Source organism: Hyperolius riggenbachi, chromosome 11, assembly GCF_040937935.1.
Source record: "Hyperolius riggenbachi isolate aHypRig1 chromosome 11, aHypRig1.pri, whole genome shotgun sequence".
Classification (NCBI taxonomy): domain Eukaryota; kingdom Metazoa; phylum Chordata; class Amphibia; order Anura; family Hyperoliidae; genus Hyperolius; species Hyperolius riggenbachi.
In genome coordinates, this window is record NC_090656.1 from 83,793,284 (window position 1) to 83,816,117 (window position 22,834).

A 22,834-nucleotide genomic window follows, 5' to 3' on the forward strand; every position below is an offset into this window, starting at 1 on the left:
CGCTCGAGTCAATGGCAGCAGCAGCAGCTTCACTATCAGCGCATTGCTCCCGATTTCCTCCTCAGTCCTCAAGGTTTCCCGCCTCCTTGTAACCAGGCAACCGCAGCCGCCTCCACCTGCCTCGCCTCTGCTCACTCACATCGCACACAGAGCGGCAAGCGAGGCGGGCGGCTGCGGAAAGTTGCGGGTGGCTGAGCTGACAGCCTATAGAGGCGGGTGACAGGCACAGTCAGTTAACCTGTCACCAGCGGCCGCCCCACAGAATGTTAAAAATTTAATCGCCCTAGTCCTGTGCCTTGGGGGTGTGGAGTCTAGGTGATATACTTTGTCGAGGTGTTATACCCGGACTACTTTGGTAGAGTAATTTTATATGTCAGTATGTCAAACTAATATACTTCATAGAATTGTACTACCATGTAGGATTGATTGACAATTGATATGTCAATTTGTCAAGCTATCCTATTCAATGCAGCTTACTTACCAAGTAGGATAAAACGATAGGGATTTATTTATGACAAATCGACCTGGCTGTCTTAAATTTTAAATAAATATAAATAACAATAGGTAGGATAAATTGACAATCGATTTGTTAATGTGTCTAGACATCCTACTTCATTAGGATTTACTAGTTTAAAGGTTTATAGTATCAGGTAGGATATATAGACAATTGATAAATAAATGTGTCTAGATATCCTATTTCATCTAGGTATACTACTTTAAAGGTTTACAATATCAGGTAGGTAGGATAAATTGACAATCGACTTGTTAATGTGTCTAGATATCCTACCTCATCAGGATATACTACTATTTAATTTCTGTTTCAGGTAGGATATATAGACAATTGATATATAAATGTGTCTAGATAACCTACGACATCTAGATTTACTACTGTAAAGGCATACATAGTCAGGTAGGCTAACTTGACAATCGATATGTTAATGTGTCTAGATATCCTACCTTATCAGGATATACTACCCTATGGTTTAAATTATCAGGTTTGATATATTGACAATTGATATATAAATGTGTCTAGACATCCTACTTCATCTAGTTTTCATACTTACCGGGTATAAAATCTACATGTAGGTTAACTTGACAATCGATATGTTAATGTGTCTAGATATCCTACTTCATCAGGATGTACTACCTCAAGGTTTATATTACCAGGTATGATATATTGACAATCCTCTATATTAAAACACTTTGTCTCTGCGTCCCGTTGTCTGTGTGTGTGTCCCTGCTATTGCGCTACTGCGCATGTGCCGCAGGGAAACCCTTTGGACAGGGAGCAGGACAACCAGGGGGCAGCCAGCCGCGCGCGCGTGGTGAGTGGGCGTGCATGCGCGGTGGACAGGCGGGTGCGCGTGCATCAGGCAGCGCCGACGGACCTAGCCCGTTTTTAAACGGGCTAAGGTCACTAGTTGATATATAAATGTGTCTAGATATCGTACTTCATCTGGATTTACTGCTTCAAAGTGGAAGTGCACTCTTTACATATCTCTCCAGCGGCTGCTTCACTACTTCACTTTCGTCAGACTGGCCGTGACTGGAGGAAGTTACGTTACCCGGGACCGGAGCTGCAGACAGTGGAGGATGGCGGCGTGGGAAAGATCCGTGACCATGGTGCTAGAGGGAACCCTAGGTACAGTATACTCTGGCGTATAAGACTACTTTTTAAACCTTGAAAATCCTCTGAAAACTCAGGGGTCGTCTTATACGCCCGGTGTCATTGATGCCCAGGTGATACGCTGCTGAGGACTGTAGTGAAGCAGTGCAGGCGCACATGTGCGTGATCTGAGAGGCAGAGGAGGAGGATACAAAGGCGGGCCAGATGTGTGAAAGAGGCGTGTTTTATGGGCACAGCGCGATCTATTCTTCCATACCGGTCTGATAAACAAACAAGGAGAGCTGACCAATCCACTTAGGGAGAGGGAGAGTTTACCAATCCAACCAGTCAATCGCCTATATACTGTTTTATATACAGTGGGTTGCAAAAGTATTCGGCCCCCTTGAAGTTTTCCACATTTTGTCACATTACTGCCACAAACATGCATCAATTTTATTGGAATTCCACATGAAAAACCAATACAAAGTGGTGTACATGTGAGAAATGGAACGAAAATCATACATCATTCCAAACATTTTTTACAAATAAATAACTGCAAAGTGGGGTGTGCGTAATTATTCGGCCCCGAGTCAATACTTTTGCTGCAATTACAGCTGCCAGTCTTTTAGGGTATGTCTCCCACCAGCTTTGCACATCTAGAGACTGAAATCCTTGCCCATTCTTCTTTGCAAAACAGCTCCAGCTCAGTCAGATTAGATGGACAGCGTTTGTGAACAGCATTTTTCAGATCTTGCCACAGATTCTCGATTGGATTTAGATCTGGACTTTGACTGGGCCATTCTAACACATAGATATGTTTTGTTTTAAACCATTCCATTGTTGCCCTGGCTTTATGTTTAGGGTCATTGTCCTGCTGGAAGGTGATCCTCAGCCCCAGTCTCAAGTCTTTTGCCGTCTCCAAGAGGTTTTCTTCCAAGTTTGCCCTGTATTTGGCTCCATCCATCTTCCCATCAACTCTGACCAGCTTCCCTGTCCTTGCTGAAGAGATGCACCCCCCGAGCATGATGCTGCCACCACCATATTTGACAGTGGGGATGGTGTGCTCAGAGTGATGTGCAGGGGGCACACAGCCTAAAACCACTCATGCAGCTGTCTGAAGGCCACTGTCCCTTATCGTAGGAGTGGTGGTGCTCATCCGGATTCCGGATACCCAAACTACCCGGATTACCCGAACTTTTTCTGCTATCCGACCTCGCATCCGGATAGTAGAGATGGGCCGAACCTCCGATTTCCTGTTTGCAAACCCTGTGCTCGAACTTTTGCGGAAGGTCCGGTTTTGCGCGAACTTTCGCGAACCGCAATAGACTTCAATGGGGAGGCAAATTTCAAAAACTAGAAAAAATTATGCTGACCAGAAAAGTGATGGAAAAGATGTTTCAAGGGGTCTAACACCTGGACCCCTGGGTGGAGGAGTGGGATACATGCCAAAAGTCCCAGGGAAAAAATCTGGATTTGACGCAAAGCAGCGTTGTAAGGGCAGAAATCACATTGAATGCTAAATTACAGGCCTAAAGTGCTTTATAACATCTTGCATGTGTATACATCAATCAGGGAGTGTAATTAGTGTACTGCTTCACACTGACACACCAAACTCACTGTGTAACGCAGCGCAAACAGCTGATTGTGTAGTGACGGCCGTGCTGCCTGGTGCGCAACATGGCGAGATTGCTCTTCCTCAGTGATATCAGGTAATGTCTGACTGCCTTATCAACTTTCCATGGTTCTTTCTCTACCATTGTTAAATCTTACATCTATTTTATTTTTAAATTACATTTTCTGCTTGTGGTTCAGTACCTACAACGAGAATCCTATGGAGGGCAAGTCTGCCATTGTGACCAAGGGTAATGGCCGGGGAATCAGGGTTCGATTCTGGTCCGAAGTGGGAGCCTGAGACCCATGCTGTATAAGTCCTGTACCTGCCCTGACCACGCTTTGCAGACCAGGCATCTGTGGTCAGGTTGACCCTTGACCCAACGCTGTTCGCCAGAGATGACACCACTTACCTCTCAACTTCATGGTACAGTTTGGGTATCGCCTTTCTAGAAAAATAAGTGCGGCCTGGTATCTTCCACTGCGGTGTCCCAATGGCCACAAATTTACGGAAAGCCTCAGAGTCCACCAGCTTGTATGGTAATAGCTGGCGAGCTAATAGTTCCGCCACGCCAGCTGTCAGACGCCGGGCAAGGGGGTGACTGGCAGAAATTGGCTTTTTCCACTCAAACATTTCCTTCACGGACACCTGGCTGCTGTGGGCAGAGGAGTAGGAACCAATCAAGGGCAGAGGCGGAGTGGAGGAGGGTGGCTGTGAAGGTGCAAGGGTGAAAGTGGCTGAAGATGCTGCACCTGAAGGAGGAAGAGGAGAAGGCAGGTGGCTTTTCTTTTGTGTGGTTTTTGCTCAGGTGTTCTTCCCATTGCTGTTTATGCCTTTTCTCCAGGTGCCTTCGTAAGGCACTTGTCCCTACATGAATGTTGGCCTTTCCACGGCTCAATGTTTGGAGACAGAGAGAACAGATGGCTTTACTCCGATCTGAGGCAGACACATCAAAAAATGTCCACACTGCTGAGCCACCCTGGGGTGATGGCACTATGGTGGCCTCAGCAGTTGACGTTGAATGGCATGTTGGCTGGCTGTCCATAGCTGGCGATACATGGCGCTGGACACTGCCACCAGCTGTTTCTGAGGAAGAGCTCCCTCTGCTTCTTTCAGGGACTCATCTCCTCCTACTCCTCTCTGACTCCCCCTCCAAACTGTCTCCCTGGTCATCTCCTCTATTGGGAACACACGTGGCATCCGTATAATCGTCATCATAATCATCCTGCCCAGCTTCGCTTTCCTCAGACACCTCCAAAACTGCACCAGCACCAGGTACTTCATCATCCCTCTCCTCACACGTTACGTCCATAGTGTCGCCACCTAACTCAGCCGTATGAGGTGGTGTAACTTGATTAGCTCCTTCATCTTGTTGTAGCAGTAGTGGCTGTGAATCAGTGATTTTACCACCAAATAACTCCTGCGAGGTGTCAAATGCAGTGGATGTGGTGCTTGTAGTAGTGCTGGGGGCTGCGGAAGATGAGGTGTTCTGTGCTGCTAAATAGTCAACCACGTCCTGACAATCTTGGGAGGGAATGGGATGTGCCTTCTTCTGAGCACTGTACTTTAGGCCAGGGCCGCACGAAATCACATGAACACGACCTCGCGCACACCTGCCAGGTGGCCTTCCTCTGGGTCTGGCTCTACCTCTTCATCTATCTGTTTTGTCCATTTTGTCCATATCGGGGGGGGGGGGGGGGGGAATGAAGTGAAAGGTTTGCACTGATTTGACTAATACAATGTGCAGTCACACAGGTGCAGCAGTTAACAGGTATGCACAGAGTGGTATATCACACTGCGTGCACTTACGTAGGTAGGTGGGTTCACAGAACACAACAGTTAGGTCTATGCTGCGATGAGGTGGTTTCACTGAACACAACAGCTAGGTATATGCTGTGATGAGGTGGTTTCACTGAACACAACAGCCAGGTATATGCTGTGATGAGGGAGTTTCACTGAACACAACAGTCAGGTATATGCTGTGATGAGGTGGTTTCACTGAACACAACAGTCAGGTATATGCTGTGATGAGGTGGGTTCACTGAACACAAAGGTAGGTATATGCAGTGATGAGGTGGGTTCACTCAACACAAAGGTAGGTACAGTATATGCAGTGATGAGGTGGGTTACCTAAACACAAAGGTAGGTATATGCAGTGATAAGGTGGGTTCACTGAACACAAAGGTAGGTATATGCAGTGATGAGGTGGGTTCACTCAACACAAAGGTAGAGGTATATGCAGTGATGAGGTGGGTTCACTGAACACAAAGGTAGGTATATGCAGTGATGAGGTGGGTTCACTCAACACAAAGGTAGGTATATGCAGTGATGAGGTGGGTTCACTCAACACAAAGGTAGGTATATGCAGTGATGAGGTGGGTTCACTCAACACAAAGGTAGGTATATGCAGTGATGAGGTGGGTTACCTAAACACAACAGGTACTAGGTATATACAGTACTGGGTATTACAATGTGCAGCTCCCTGTCACACACACAGGTAGTCACTGAATGTGCTGGGCTGCTGGCAGTGGCACACACACAGTATGAATTATCAAGGCTGTCTATGCAACACAAGTGTCAGTTTGATTGACACACAGAAAAAAAAATAGATCACAAGAACAGGATTAGCTCTGAAAAGAGCTGTTGAGGGGTGCTATTAAAGCAATAAGATTCAGCCAGGAGCAAGCTAAGCAGCCAAGAACCTAACTAATCTGTCCCTAGGAGAAACAATCTGCAGCAGCTGTCCCTTCTCTGTCTATAGCAGGCACACGAGTGAGTGTAATGGCCGGCGGAGCCTGCCTTGTATAAGGGGGGGGGGCTCCAGGGCTGAGTGTAGCCTGATCGGCTACAATGTGCCTGCTGACTGTGATGTAGAGGGTCAAAGTTGACCCTCATAGAGCATTATGGGGCGAATCGAACTTCCAGGAAAGTTCGCCGGCGAAGGCGAACCACCCGAAGTTCGCCTGGAACCGTTCGCCGGTGAACCGTTCGGGACACCTCTAACGATCGCCTGTCGATAGAAACCGCTGACCTGCCGCCATTCTGGAGACTCCCTGCACTGTCCCCAGTGTCCTGCTGCAGTGTTCCTGTGTAGTGCTGCCGGTATCACTCACCTGACCTGATGCCCGCGTTGATCTGCTGCCTGGGGTCCTCTGTGTTCCTGGCGTCCGCCTCCGATATCTTGCAGCAATCTTCCACTCCCCCGTAAGGTAATTAAGCTGCGGCAACTGCTCCGGGCATCACTCACCACGTGCTTGCAGACCGCGAGATCAGCCGCCTAGCCGCCGGTACTTCCTGGTCGCGTTATTACAGACGCGACCAGCACTAGAGGAAAGAAGCTGCTGATCTTGCTTTCTGCAAGCACGTGGTGAGTGATGCCCGGAGCAGTTGACGCAGCTTAATTACCGTACGGGGGAGCGGTAGACTGCTGAAAGATATCGGAGACAGACACCAGGAACACAGAGAGCATCAGAACAGCAGCTGTGATTCACTGCGGGCATCAGGTCAGGTGAGTTAAATATGGGGGGGGGAAGAGGACAGGAGGAGGACATGGGGCAGGAGAAGGGCATGGGGGACAGGAGGAGGACACGGGGCAGAAGCACACATGTGGGCACAGGAGGTAGACATAAGGACACAGGAGGAGGACACAAGGGGGGGAGAAGGGGAAGGAGGAGGCCACAAGAGGGAAAGGAGGAGGACACAAGGTGGCACAGGAGGATACATGGGGGCACAAGAGGAGAACACAAGGGGGGGACAGGAAGAGGACACAAGGGGACACAGGAGGAGGACCCAAGGGGGGCAGGAGGAAGGCACTAAGGGGGATGGGAAGAGGTCACAAAGGGGGACAGAATGAGCCACAGAGGGAGGACACAAGGAGCCACAAAGGGGAACAGGAGGTGGACACAAAGGAGGATGGGAGAAGGACACCATAATTGGGGGGAAAACAATTCGCCCCTAGACCATAGATGCACCAGGTTTAGTATATTTATTTTTCCCCTCACTTTTGCCCTCTAAACCTGGGTGTGTCTTATAGTCCGAAAAATACGGTACTCCTCACGGTTTAGGGACCCTAAAATGCCAGGGCAGTATAGGAACCCCACAAGTGACTCGATTTTAGAAAGAAGACGCCCCAAGGTATTCCGTTAGGTGTATGGTGAGTTCATAGAAGATTTTATTTTCTGTCACAAGTTAGCAGAAAATGATTTTTATTGTTTTTTTTTTCACAAAGTGTCATTTTTGACTAACTTGTGACAAAAAAATAAAATCTTCTATGAACTCATCATACCCCTAACAGAATACCTTGGGGTGTCTTCTTTCTAAAATGGGGTCACTTGTGGGGTTCCTATACTGCCCTGGAATTTTAGGGGCCAAAAACCATGAGGAGTAATCTGGAAACCAAATGCCTCAAAATGACTGTTCAGGGGTATAAGCACCTGCAAATTTTGATGACAGGTGGTCTATGAGGGGCCGAATTTTGTGGAATCGGTCATAAGCAGGGTGGCCTCTTAGATGACAGGTTGTATTGGCACTGAAGTGCAGGAAGCGCAGGATGTTCTCAAATCGTGACCTGGACATGGCAGCAGAGAACATGGGCATGTCATGTATTGGGTGCATAGGCCAATAAGACCGCAGTACATTCTTTTTGACTAGACCCATGTTAAGGAGAAGGCCCCAAAAAATGTTACGTTCGGAAACTTGCAGTGGTTTCCACCGAAAAGGCTGGGCATGGTAGCTTCTTGGATTGGCGGTTGCGTATTGTGTGGCATAACGGTTGGTCTCAGCCACAATTAAGTCGTAGAGACCAGCAGTAATCAGAAAAAAAAATTCTGTCACTGCGGTAGGGCGGGTGAGGGTGTGGCGGGGTGATCAAAAGCCCGTAGGGGGGGGCAGATTAGGGACTGATCTGATGGATAGCTAGGGTGCTAGGGAGTGACAAGAGGTGATTGATGGGTGTCTCAGAGGGGAGAATAGATGCAATCAATGCACTGGGGAGGTGATCGGAAGGGAGTCAGAGGGGGATCTGAGGGTTTGGCCAAGTGATCAGGAGCCCACACGGGGCAAATTAGGGCCTGATCTGATGGGTAGGTGTGCTAGCTAGGGGATGACAGGTGGTGATTGATGGGTGTCTCAGGGTGTGAGAAGAGGGGGAATAGATGCAAGCAATGTACTGGGGAGGTGATCAGGGGGGGTCTGAGGGGGGTCTGAGGGTGTGGGTGGGTAATTGGGTGCCCGCTGGGGGCAGATTGGGGTCTGATCTGATGGGTAGCAGTGACAGGTGGTGACAGGGTGATTGATGGGTGATCAGTGGGTGATTAGAGGGGTGAATAGATGTAAATAATGCACTGGGGAGATGATCGGGGGGGGGCTGAGGGCAATCTGAGGGTGTGGGCAGGTGTTTGGGTGGGTAATTGGGTGCCCGCTAGGGGCAGATTAGGGTCTGATCTGATGGGTAGCAGTGACAGGTGGTGACAGGGGGTGACGGGGTGCTTGATGGGTGATCAGGGTGTGATTAGAGGGGAGAATAGATGCAAGCAATGCACAGGCGAGGTGATCGGGGGGGGGGGGGTGTCTGAAGGCGATCTGAGGGTGTGGGCGGGTGATTGGGTGCCCGCAAGGGGCAGATGAGGGTCTGATCTGATGGTTATGATGGGTAGCAGTGACAGGTGGTGACAGGGGGTGATTGACAGGTGATCAGTGGGTGATTACAGGGGAGGATAGATGTATACAGTACACGGGGGTGGGGTGATCAGGAGCCCCCAGGGGGCAGTTTAGGACCTAATCTAAAACATAGCGTTGATAGATAGTGACAGGGAGTGATTGATGGGTGATTAGTGGGGTTATTAGGTGCAAACAGAGGTCTGAGGGGGTGATCAGGGGGGGTCTGGGGGGTGCTGCGGGCGATCAGGGGGGGCCAGGTCAGTGTTTGTGTGTGCTTACCAGGGGGGCTGCCTCCTGCCCTGGTGGGACCACCAGGGCAGGAGGCAGCCTGAATAATACGCTTTGTATACATTGCAAAGCGTATTATACGCTTACTATGTGGCAGATCAGGGGTTAACAACCCGCCGGCGCTGCTAATTGGCCGGCGGGTTGACATCGCGGGTGGGTGGAGCCTGATGCTGGCGGATGCGTGCGCATCCGTGCGCACGATCCCGGGCATTTCAGTGTCCAAGGAGCCGATGCCGATGGGCATTAAGCGGTCCTGGGTGTGCCACTTTGCCAACGCCCATAGGTAGTGGGCGGTCGGCAAGTGGTTAAACTGGCCACCTTTATTTTGCTTTAGGCTCACTGTAAGTCAGAGGTTCGCAAACTTTTCAGCACATGTACACTTTTGTGTGTCACCCCTAAGCACATGTACCCTCTCCCGAAGAAAGCGCTCCATGTTGAAAAAGTGGTAGTGGCCATGACATAATGTGGGCGGATCCAAATACTAGCAAAATATAATTCTATCTACCTATATTGCGGGCATCTACATTTCTAAACTATACCGGGGGCACCTGCCTATCTAACCTGTACTGGGGACAACTATACTGGCTACTTATACTGGAGGCACCTACCTGGCTAACCTATACTGGGGGCAATTATACTGACTACCTATACTGGGAGGACCTAAAGCTGGGTGCAACTACACCTGGCTAACCTATATTGTGGGCATCTATACCTGCCTCCACAGAGGGGGGTGCGCAATTTTTACATCCTCGCACTGGGTGCAATTTAGCCTACAAACTGCCCTGGTCACCTCATCCCCATATCATCTCCTTTTTTCTTTTTTTTTTACTGTGCCTCTTTTCTTCCCCTCTGTTCCTCCATGCCTCTTTTGTCCCTCAGAGTCACCTCTTGTCGCCTGTCCTAGCCAGGTATAGGTGCCTCCCATAGAGGTATCCAGGTATAGGTTCCAAGTCACAGTTGCCTCAAGTATAGGTAACCGTTAGAGAGGTACAGGTGCCCCCAGTGTAGGTAGCAAACTATAAGTGGTCCAGTATAGATAGCCAGGTACAGGTGGTGCCGCAGTGTAGGTTGCGAGCTACATGTGCTCCATTATAGACAGCCAGGTGTTGCCCCAGTGTAGTCTTACATAGCCCCATTCCCGCATGGACTCCTCTCTCAGCGCTCTAGTCTTCTCGCTGCCTGGCATCCTCCACCCGCTATGGTTAATTTCGGCAGCTCTGACATGAGAGGCCGCCGGGTAACCATGGAGATAGGAAAGGACATGGCCAGGCGGCTAGAAGACTAGAGCGCTGAGAGGAGTGCATGTGGGAACAGGGCTGTGTAAGTTACTGCGCCCCTTGTTGCAGACATGGCCTGCCACTTCTCTTCTGGGGGCAAGATCTGCAGCCCCCTGGGTGACCACACTGACAGGTGCTGATGTACCCCTAGGGGTCTGCGGACCCCAGGTTGAGATCCAAAGTAATCCAAATGGATACTTACCTCAGAGTGAAGCATCTCGATATTCCAGAGCTTTCCCATCCCCTCCACTGATCCACTGCTGTAACCCCGAAACTTCATTGACAAGTTCTTCGAGTGCATCTGCACTGCACAGGACGCCTTGGGTCTGCTGAGCCTGGACAAGATTGTGCTACTGTAAAAATGTTGACCTTGTGCAGTTCAACCACACTTGTTTACTGACAGGAGTGAGGCTGCAAACTTCTAGAGGGTCCAGTGCTTGATCTGTGGTCCCGAGAACATGGGATGCCTTTGTTACTGTAACAGGCCTTGAGTGTTGTTGACTACAACAAATTATACATTTAGAAGGACCCAGTGTTACGCGTTGCGCGGAAAAATGGGTGTGGTCACACAACAGAATGTGGGCGTGGTCATGGGTGGGGCAAAATATACATGACCTTAGCAGTGGTGTAAAAGGTCTGCCGGGGAAGTTTAAGCTCTGCCATAATCCTCCCCCCCCCCCCCCCAAAAAAAAAATACATGTAATCTGACAGCATTTCACCAAAAATCCATGCAATTTGGCAGAGGTTCCTACAAAATACAGATAATATGGCAGTCGTTCCCCCAAAATAGACGTAATCTGGCAGCAACAGTTCCCCCAAATACATATAATTTGGCAGCGGTTCCCCCAAATACGCATCATTTGGCAGCGGTTCCCCAAAATATGCGTAATCTGGCAGCAGAGGTTCCCCCAAAATACACATGATCTGGAGGCGGTTACCCAAAAATACACATAATCTGGCAGCTGTTCCCCAAAATACACTTAACTACTTGCCGACTGCTCCACACAAATTGGCACGAGCAGTGCGGCAGCCCCAGGACCGCTCCACGCTGATTGGTGTGAACGGCTGTCTATGGGGCTAGCAGGAGATCGCGCACACGCTGCACTCTTCAGTCTCCGAGCGGCAATCGCTGCTCGGGAGACTGTTAGACGGCAAAACCGCCATCTAATTACCCCCTACAGCGCTGCGATCAGCAGCAGCACTGTACAGGGGACAGCCATGTGACACGGCTGTCCCCTCCATAGGCCGGGGAGTGATCGGCTAAAGCCTATGACAGCCGATCACACTGATTGTCTGGCGGGAGGAGGGAGGGGGAATGATAAAAAATAAAAAAAAATGCACATTTTATGAAAAAAATAATAAATAAATATTTATGCAAAAAAAAAAAAAAACAACTGGAGGGCGATCAGACCCCACCAACAGAGAGCTCTGTTGGTGGGGGGGAAAGGGGGTGGAATCACGTGTGTGCTGAGTTGTCCGGCCCTGCAGCTAGGCCTTAAAGCTGCAGTGGCCATATTTATAAAAAATGTCCTGGTCACTAGGGGAATTAACACCACGGTCCTCAAGTGGTTAATCTGGCAGCAGCGGTACCCCAGAAAATAGTTAATCTGGCAGCAGTTCCCCCAAAATAGGTGCCCCCAGTATAGGTAACCAGGTCTAAAGGTATCCCCAGTGGAAGTAAACAGGTCTATAGGTTTCCCCAGCCAGGTCCATAGGTGTCACCCAAATAGATAACCAGGTCTATAGGTGTCCCAAGTTTAGACAGCCAGGTCTATAGGTGTCCCCGGAATAGGTAGCTAGGTCTATGGTGTCCCCGGTATATGTAGCCAGGTCTATACATGTCCTCAGTATATGTAGCCAGGTGTATATGTCCCCAGTATATGCAGCCAGGTTTATAGGTGTTCCCAGTATATGTAGCCAGGTGTATAGGTGTTCCCAGTATATGTAGCCTGGTGTATAGGTGTCCACAGTATATGTAGCCAGGTGTATATGTCCCTAGTATATGCAGCCAGGTTTGTAGGTGCCCCCAGTATATGTAGCCAGGTGTATAGGTGTCCCCAGTATATGTAGCCAGGTTTGTAGGTGCCCCCAGTATATGTAGCCAGGTGTATAGGTGTCCCCAGTATATGTAGCCAGGTGTATAGGTGTCCCCAGTATATGTAGCCAGGTGTATAGGTGTCCCCAGTATATGTAGCCAGGTGTATATGTCCCTAGTATATGCAGCCAGGTTTGTAGGTGCCCCCAGTATATGTAGCCAGGTGTATAGGTGTCCCCAGTATATGTAGGCAGGTGTATAGCTGTCCCGATTATATGTAGCCAGGTGTATAGGTGTCCACAGTATATGTAGCCAGGAGTATATGTCCCCAGTATATGCAGACAAGTTTGTAGGTGCCCCCAGTATATGTAGCCAGGTGTATAGGTGTCCCCAGTATATGTAGCCAAGTGTATAGGTGTCCTCAGTATATGTAGCTAGGTCTATAGGTGCCCCAGTATATGTAGCTAGGTCTATACATGTCCCCAGTATATGTAGTCAGGTGTATATGCAGCTAGGTCTATAGGTGTCCCCAGTATATGTAGCCAGGTGTATAGGTGTCCTCAGTATATGTAGCTAGGTCTATAGGTGCCCCAGTATATGTAGCTAGGTCTATACATGTCCCCAGTATATGTAGCCAGGTGTATATGCAGCTAGGTCTATAGGTGTCCCCAGTATATGTAGCCAGGTGTATAGGTGTCCTCAGTATATGAAGCTAGGTCTATAGGTGCCCCAGTATATGTAGCTAGGTCTATACATGTCCCCAGTATATGTAGCCAGGTGTATATGCAGCTAGGTGTATGTGTCCCCAGTATATGTAGCCAGGTGTATAGGTGTCCCCAGTATATGTTGCTAGGTCTATAGGTGCCCCAGTATATGTAGCATATATGTAGCTAGGTCTATACATGTCCCCAGTATATGTAGCCAGGTGTATAGGTGTCCTCAGTATATGTAGCTAGGTCTATAGGTGTCCCAGTATATGTAGCTAGGTCTTTACATGTCCCCAGTATATGTAGCCAGGTGTATATGCAGCTAGGTCTATAGGTGTCCCCAGTATATGTAGCCAGGTGTATAGGTGTCCTCAGTATATGTAGCTAGGTCTATAGATGGCCCAGTATATGTAGCTAGGTCTATACATGTCCCCAGTATATGTAGCCAGGTGTATATGCAGCTAGGTCTATAGGTGTCCCCAGTATATGTAGCCAGGTGTATAGGTGTCCTCAGTATATGTAGCTAGGTCTATAGGTGCCCCCGTATATGTAGCTAGGTCTATACATGTCCCCAGTATTTGTAACCAGGTGTATATGTAGCTAGGTCTATACATGTCCCCAGTATATGTAGCCAGGTGTATAGGTGTCCTCAGTATATGTAGCTAGGTCTATAGGTGCCCCAGTATATGTAGCTAGGTCTTTACATGTCCCCAGTATATGTAGCCAGATGTATATGCAGCTAGGTGTATGTGTCCCCAGTATATGTAGCCAGGTGTATAGGTGTCCCCAGTATATGTAGCTAGGTCTATAGGTGACCCAGTATATGTAGCTAGGTCTATACATGTCCCCAGTATATGTAGCCAGGTGTATAGGTGTCCTCAGTATATGTAGCTAGGTCTATAGGTGCCCCAGTATATGTATGGGGACATGTATAGACCTAGCTACATATACTGGGCCATCTATAGACCTAGCTACATATACTGAGGACACCTATACACCTGGCTACATATACTGGGGACACCTATATACCTAGCTGCATATACACCTGGCTACATATACTGGGGGCATGTAAAGACCTAGCTACATATCCTGGGGCACCTATAGACCTAGCTACATATAATGAGGACACCTATACACATGTCCCCAGTATATGTAGCCAGGTGTATAGGTGTCCTCAGTATATGTAGCTAGGTCTATAGGTGCCCCAGTATATGTAGCTAGGTCTTTACATGCCCCCAGTATATGTAGCCAGGTGTATATGCAGCTAGGTATATAGGTGTCCCCAGTATATGTAGCCAGGTGTATAGGTGTCCTCAGTATATGTAGCTAGGTCTATAGATGGCCCAGTATATGTAGCTAGGTCTATACATGTCCCCAGTATATGTAGCCAGGTGTATATATATGTAGCCAGGTATATAGGTGTCCTCAGTATATGTAGCTAGGTCTATAGGTGCCCCAGTATATGTAGCTAGGTCTATACATGTCCCCAGTATTTGTAGCCAGGTGTATATGTAGCCAGGTGTATAGGTGTCCCCAGTATATGTAGCCAGGTGTATAGGTGTCCTCAGTATATGTAGCTAGGTCTATAGGTGCCCCAGTATATGTAGCTAGGTCTATACATGTCCCCAGTATATGTAGCCAGGTGTATATGCAGCTAGGTCTATAGGTGTCCCCAGTATATGTAGCCAGGTGTATAGGTGTCCTCAGTATATGTAACTAGGTCTATAGGTGCCCCAGTATATGTAGCTAGGTCTATTCATGTCTCCAGTATTTGTAGCCAGGTGTATATGTAGCTAGGTCTATACATGTACCCAGTATATGTAGCCAGGTGTATATGCAGCTAGGTCTATAGGTGTCCCCAGTATATGTAGCCAGGTGTATAGGTGTCCTCAGTATATGTAGCTAGGTCTATAGGTGCCCCAGTATATGTAGCTAGGTCTATACATGTCCCCAGTATATGTAGCCAGGTGTATATGCAGCTAGGTGTATGTGTCCCCAGTATATGTAGCCAGGTGTATAGGTGTCCCCAGTATATGTAGCTAGGTCTATAGGTGACCCAGTATATGTAGCTAGGTCTATACATGTCCCCAGTATATGTAGCCAGGTGTATAGATGTCCTCAGTATATGTAGCTAGGTCTATAGGTGCCCCAGTATATGTAGCTAGGTCTTTACATGTCCCCAGTATATGTAGCCAGGTGTATAGGTGTCCTCAGTATATGTAGCTAGGTCTATAGGTGCCCCAGTATATGTAGCTAGGTCTTTACATGCCCCCAGTATATGTAGCCAGGTGTATATGCAGCTAGGTCTATAGGTGTCCCCAGTATATGTAGCCAGGTGTATAGGTGTCCTCAGTATATGTAGCTAGGTCTATAGATGGCCCAGTATATGTAGCTAGGTCTATACATGTCCCCAGTATATGTAGCCAGTTGTATATGCAGCTAGGGCTATAGGTGTCCCCAGTATATGTAGCCAGGTGTATAGGTGTCCTCAGTATATGTAGCTAGGTCTATAGGTGCCCCAGTATATGTAGCTAGGTCTATACATGTCCCCAGTATTTGTAGCCAGGTGTATATGTAGCTAGGTCTATAGGTGTCCCCAGTATATGTAGCCAGGTGTATAGGTGTCCTCAGTATATGTAGCTAGGTCTATAGGTGCCCCAGTATATGTAGCTAGGTCTATACATGTCCCCAGTATATGTAGCCAGGTGTATAGGTGTCCTCAGTATATGTAGCTAGGTCTATAGGTGCCCCAGTATATGTAGCTAGGTCTATACATGTCCCCAGTATATGTAGCCAGGTGTATATGCAGCTAGGTGTATGTGTCCCCAGCATATGTAGCCAGGTGTATAGGTGTCCCCAGTATATGTAGCTAGGTCTATAGGTGCCCCAGTATATGTAGCTAGGTCTATACATGTCCCCAGTATATGTAGCCATGTGTATAGGTGTCCTCAGTATATGTAGCTAGATCTATAGGTGCCCCAGTATATGTAGCTAGGTCTATACATGTCCCCAGTATATGTAGCCAGGTGTATATGCAGCTAGGTCTATAGGTGTCCCCAGTATATGTAGCCAGGTGTATATGCAGCTAGGTCTATAGGTGTCCCCAGTATATGTAGCCAGGTGTATAGGTGTCCTCAGTATATGTAGCTAGGTCTATAGATGGCCCAGTATATGTAGCTAGGTCTTTACATGTCCCCAGTATATGTAGCCAGGTGTATATGCAGCTAGGTCTATAGGTGTCCCCAGTATATGTAGCCAGGTGTATAGGTGTCCTCAGTATATGTAGCTAGGTCTATAGGTGCCCCAGTATATGTAGCTAGGTCTATACATGTCCCCAGTATTTGTAGCCAGGTGTATATGTAGCTAGGTCTATACATGTCCCCAGTATATGTAGCCAGGTGTATATGCAGCTAGGTCTATAGGTGTCCCCAGTATATGTAGCCAGGTGTATAGGTGTCCTCAGTATATGTAGCTAGGTCTATAGGTGCCCCAGTATATGTAGCTAGGTCTATACATGTCCCCAGTATATGTAGCCAGGTGTATATGCAGCTAGGTGTATGTGTCCCCAGTATATGTAGCCAGGTGTATAGGTGTCCCCAGTATATGTAGCTAGGTCTATAGGTGACCCAGTATATGTAGCTAGGTCTATACATGTCCCCAGTATATGTAGCCAGGTGTATAGGTGTCCTCAGTATATGTAGCTAGGTCTATAGGTGCCCCAGTATATGTAGCTAGGTCTTTACATGCCCCCAGTATATGTAGCCAGGTGTATATGCAGCTAGGTCTATAGGTGTCCCCAGTATATGTAGCCAGGTGTATAGGTGTCCTCAGTATATGTAGCTAGGTCTATACATGGCCCAGTATATGTAGCTAGGTCTATACATGTCCCCAGTATATGTAGCCAGGTGTATATGCAGCTAGGGCTATAGGTGTCCCCAGTATATGTAGCCAGGTGTATAGGTGTCCTCAGTATATGTAGCTAGGTCTATAGGTGCCCCAGTATATGTAGCTAGGTCTATACATGTCCCCAGTATTTGTAGCCAGGTGTATATGTAGCTAGGTCTATAGGTGTCCCCAGTATATGTAGCCAGGTGTATAGGTGTCCTCAGTATATGTAGCTAGGTCTATAGGTGCCCCAGTATATGTAGCTAGGTCTATACATGTCCCCAGTATATGTAGCCAGGTGTATAGGTGTCCTCAGTATATGTAGCTAGGTCTATAGGTGCCCCAGTATATGTAGCTAGGTCTATACATGTCCCCAGTATATGTAGCCAGGTGTATATGCAGCTAGGTGTATGTGTCCCCAGCATATGTAGCCAGGTGTATAGGTGTCCCCAGTATATGTAGCTAGGTCTATAGGTGCCCCAGTATATGTAGCTAGGTCTATACATGTCCCCAGTATATGTAGCCATGTGTATAGGTGTCCTCAGTATATGTAGCTAGATCTATAGGTGCCCCAGTATATGTAGCTAGGTCTATACATGTCCCCAGTATATGTAGCCAGGTGTATATGCAGCTAGGTCTATAGGTGTCCCCAGTATATGTAGCCAGGTGTATATGCAGCTAGGTCTATAGGTGTCCCCAGTATATGTAGCCAGGTGTATAGGTGTCCTCAGTATATGTAGCTAGGTCTATACATGTCCCCAGTATATGTAGCCATGTGTATAGGTGTCCTCAGTATATGTAGCTAGATCTATCGGTGCCCCAGTATATGTAGCTAGGTCTTTACATTTCCCCAGTATATGTAGCCAGGTGTATATGCAGCTAGGTCTATAGGTGTCCCCAGTATATGTAGCCAGGTGTATAGGTGTCCTCAGTATATGTAGCTAGGTCTATAGATGGCCCAGTATATGTAGCTAGGTCTATACATGTCCCCAGTATATGTAGCCAGGTGTATATGCAGCTAGGTCTATAGGTGTCCCCAGTATATGTAGCCAGGTGTATATGCAGCTAGGTCTATAGGTGTCCCCAGTATATGTAGCCAGGTGTATAGGTGTCCTCAGTATATGTAGCTAGGTCTATAGGTGCCCCAGTATATGTAGCTAGGTCTATACATGTCCCCAGTATATGTAGCCAGGTGTATATGCAGCAAGGTGTATGTGTCCCCAGCATATGTAGCCAGGTGTATAGGTGTCCCTAGTATATGTAGCTAGGTCTATAGGTGCCCCAGTATATGTAGCTAGGTCTATACATGTCCCCAGTATATGTAGCCAGGTGTATAGGTGTCCTCAGTATATGTAGCTAGATCTATAGGTGCCCCAGTATATGTAGCTAGGTCTTTACATGTCCCCAGTATATGTAGCCAGGTGTATATGCAGCTAGGTCTATAGGTGTCTCCAATATATGTAGCCAGGTGTATAGGTGTCCTCAGTATATGTAGCTAGGTCTATAGATGGCCCAGTATATGTAGCTAGGTCTATACATGTCCCTAGTATTTGTAGCCAGGTGTATATGTAGCTAGGTCTATAGGTGTCCCCCAGGAGGGAAGGAGCGAAGTGAAGGGGGCGGTGTGCACAGCGTGGGGATGGGGGGAGTTCTCCCCCCCTTCCCTCACCTTGGGCCCCCCTTCCTGGCTCTCCCCTCAGGTATTTTAATTGTCGGTGCAGCGGCTGACAGCGGGAGAGGACTCACCGCTGTTCTTCCAGCCGGTGCTCTAACACTTTATCCTACACGTCGAACTAACCTACATCCCATAGACTTTTACTATCCCTTCCCCTCCCCCAACCCTAACCCTCCTGGTATACGTTTGACAGTGGATGTAGGCAAATTCGACGTGTAGGTTATCACGTCAGAACACCGGCGGATGGAGCTCAGACTAGCGGCACACAGATCAGCGCTCCCTCCGGCGGCTGTAACAGCGGTAAGTTTCCGCCCGCTGTCAGCCGCTGCTCTCTCCTCTACTCCAAGGCCTCTTGGTTCATCACGCGGCTTGTCTCTGGTTCTTCTACAGTTGGAGCCCCCGAAGGCACAGATAGATAAGCCGCGGATGGATGGATATTGAGTGACTGATAGTGATGGGTCGTTCGCGGACGAGACGGCTCTAAGAGCCGGCTCTTTGCTGTGAACGACAAGAGCCGGTTCTCAGTTTTTAAAGAGCCGATGCCTCAGCTGCCCCACACAGCTCTGATTTGCTGTGTAATAAAGGGCGCTGAGGCATGCTGGGAGATGTAGTCCTGTAGTTGCAGCTTGTAGGTGTGTATGGGGCAGAGCAGAGCAGTAGCAGGAGGGATTGTGGCAGTCAGCGAAGCAGTCTGGAGTTGTCATGGAGACGGGGCGGGGCTTTTACTCCGATTCTGAGTGGTGTCCAGTGATATTTAACGAAGAGCCGATTGAGAGCCGTAAGAGCCGGCTCTTTAATGGGAGCCGATTCAGAAGAGCCGATTCTCCGAGAAGAGCCGGAATTCCCATCACTAGTGACTGATTTGGCCAGAGTTGTTCTGCGCATGTGCACAAAGGCTGTGCGCGTGCGCAGTTATGATGGTAGAACAACTTGATGGGAATTGTGAATCGACAGGACAGGGGCATTCTCACAAATCCACCGGCTCTGAGTTTGACAAAGAGCTCAGGATTTGGCCGTAAGCAAGATGGCTCCGAGAGGCTTGTACCTCATCAGGCAGCCACGCCCCTGATGGTGTAATATTAGTTCTAGAGCTCTTGTGGGCGCGGCTTGCTTAGTGTGTCGTCATTGGTTGGGAGTGTGGCGCGAGCGGAGGATTGCTGAGGTGAGCAGCTTGCGGGTGAGGGCTGGGTATGTGGAGGTAGCTGTGGATAGACATGTGGGCCGGGGCCATGTGCAGGGCAGACAGGGCATTTTAACACCTGGAGCTCCTTATGAGGAATGTCCTGTGACTGCGTGTCATTACCGGCTCTGTCACCAGACTACGCTGTGTGCAGAGATGGCTGTGTGCTGCTAGCAGTGCTCATCGTTACATGAAGCAGACAGAAAGTAATTACTGTGGCTGGAACTTGTTATTCACTGTTAGTATAGCCTGCTTTATTATGCAGGCTGTCATACATGCAGCTTGCACCAGCAAAAGTGCAAGCCTAGCAAATGTACAGTTGCCTCTGTTGAAAGTTTTAAATATGGCTGGTACCACTTATTGGTTGACTTCGTAAATCAATGAGCAAGCGTCGGGGCTCTTTCACATTAGACTGTATGCTGGAGCCGTTCTCCAGCACATGTTTAATAGCCTGCAGCGTGCCGTCTGGATACTGCGGTGCAACGCAGTCAGCGGCGGTAGCTATTAGTGCACCCGATGGGAAAATGCCAGCTCCTGACAAATAAAAGTTCCTGGGTGTGTTGAACCACAATGTACTGAAACGCAGTATCGGGTGTGAAAGGTAAAATAAGTCTATGGACTTTAATTTTTCCTTGGTTAACGTCAAATCACAGGAAACAGGCTATAGTGTGAAAGAGCCCTTAGGCTGCAATCCTGTGTACAACATCAGCAGGAGGCACAGAGATTGTCATTAACCCCCTGCCGACCGCGTCACGCCGATGGGTGTGGCCGCGGCGACAACCCCAGGACCGCCTAACGCCGATCGGCGTAAAGTCCTGGAGCCAGCTAATGCAGGAGATCGCAAGCAGGCTGTGTGCACATCTCCTGCTTGGGGGGTGGAGCTCCGCCCTGCCTTCAGTCTCTGAGCGGCAGTCGCCGCTCGGGAGACTGTTAGACGCGTTATCGCTGTCTATTTACATGTACAGCGCTGCGATCGGCAGCATCGCTGTACTGGGGACAGAGAGCGATCGGCTGTCATAGGCTTAAAGGGAAGGTTCAGGGACAGTTGATAAAAAATAAAAATCCGAATCCACTTACCTGGGGCTTCCTCCAGCCCGTGGCAGGCAGGAGGTGCCCTCGGCGCCGCTCCCGGTGGCCGACCCGACCTGGCCAGGCCGGCGGCCAGGTCGGGCCTCTTCTGCGCTCCATTGTGTGTTCCACGCCGGCGCGCTGACGTCATGCGCAGTACAGCCCGGAGGACGTCCGATGACGTCAGCGCGCCGGCGTGAAACGCACAATGGAGCGCAGAAGGCCAGGTCGGGTCGGCCACCGCAGACCACCGGGAGCCTGCGGAGCGGCGCCGAGGGCACCTCCTGCCTGCCACGGGCTGGAGGAAGCCCCAGGTAAGTGGATTCGGATTTTTATTTTTTCCCAACTGTCCCTGAACCTTCCCTTTAAGCCTATGACAGGTGATCGCCAGGATTGGCCGTCTGGGGGGAGGGAGGGGTTTGTTGAAAAAAAGAAAAAGAAAATATTAATCACACAAAAACACACACAAATATTTATTTGTAGAGAGTTCTGTTGGTGGGGAGAAAAGGGGGGGGGGGGGAGGGGGGGAATCACTTGTGTGCTGTGTTGTGCGGCCCTGCAGCTTGGCCTTAAAGCTGCAGTGGCCTATTTTACTAAAAATGGCCTGGTCACTAGGGGGGTTTAGCACTGCGGTCCTCAAGAGGTTAAGTTCCCTTTGATGCTTCGTACAAACCATGCAATTTCCTGTCAGAGAAACAAGTTGAAACGATTATTTCCGATAGGTCCGATCTGATTTTTGATAATTTTTTTGACTTTTGCATAGAAATGATCAGAAAATCTATTAGAAAATCAGATTGGACCTGTTGGAAATAATCGTTTCAACTATCAATCTGACAGGAAATTGCATGGTGTGTACCAGGCATAAGAATCTCTAAAGTTTAATGTCAAGGTCTGATAAATGAGAAAATGCTATCTTTACTTGGGCTATTACCCCAATATGGCAAGTGATCAATCGCTCAGAACTTGAAAATTGAATAGGTTAAATTTATTGATTCAGCCACCTTGTGCATCTGATCTCGAATAGTTTTATGTTGAAATTCACTTGAAAAGTGATTGAGCTGCTAGTGTTGTCACACAGCTGTCAGTCCCCAGCTGCTCCTTTCCCCTATGGCTTGACAGTGATTTTCCAACAAGCTAGCTCACACGTTGACCAATAAACTTCCCAAAATGGAATTACTTGCATGGCTGGTTGACAGGGGATTTACTGCTTGTCAACTGCTCTTAATGCCTGGTACACACCATGCAATTTCCCATCAGATAGATGGGCCGATAGGTAATTTCTGACAGATCCGATCGGATTTCCCATCGGTTTTTTTTCTTCCCCGATCACTTCTCTGCAAATCGATCAGAAAAATGATCGTAAATCAGATCGGGCCTGTCGGAAATGATCTATTTGACCCATCTAGCTGACAGGAAATTGTATAGTGTGTATTAGGCCCAGTTCACACTTGCGTTCCAGGTCCGGTTTCCCCGGACCGCACCATATACTGTACAAACGGACCGTTATTCAATGTAGCCATTCACACCCGTCCGTCTGTCAGGATCCGGATCCGGGCTGCGTTCAGGATTTTTCCAACATGCAGCATTTTTCCGGAATGCAGCTCCGGCCGCCGCACCTGACCCGGAACCTGACCATTTTCCCCTCACCATAGGAAGGGATGAGAAACGGAAGTTTCTCATCACACTGGCAATAGGAACGGGTGCTTATGGCACTCGTCCTTTCCCACATGGGGGGTCCAGGCATGGACAGATGGGGGGGGGAGACTGCAACGCTGACAGGATAACAGCCCAGGTATGTTTATTATTGTATTGTGGACTGTTGTCCTGTACTGTGTGCGCTGTT

At 48.6% G+C, this 22,834-nt stretch overlaps 1 protein-coding gene across 4 annotated transcripts in view; it reads left to right on the plus strand.

Annotated features, from left to right (window-relative positions):
• PC (pyruvate carboxylase) overlaps nt 1–22,834 on the plus strand; it is a 1,086,793-nt gene that overhangs the window by 46,575 nt on the left and 1,017,384 nt on the right. Inside the window, exon 1 of one of the 4 annotated variants that reach the window (XM_068259509.1) lies at nt 19,761–19,905. The exons of 2 other annotated variants lie outside the window; for them this stretch is intronic. The gene's annotated coding sequence lies outside the window, so the exon portion shown is untranslated. Of the gene's footprint in view, nt 1–19,760; nt 19,906–22,834 lie in introns of those variants that run through there. One more of the 4 variants, XM_068259505.1, reaches the window with a different exon arrangement.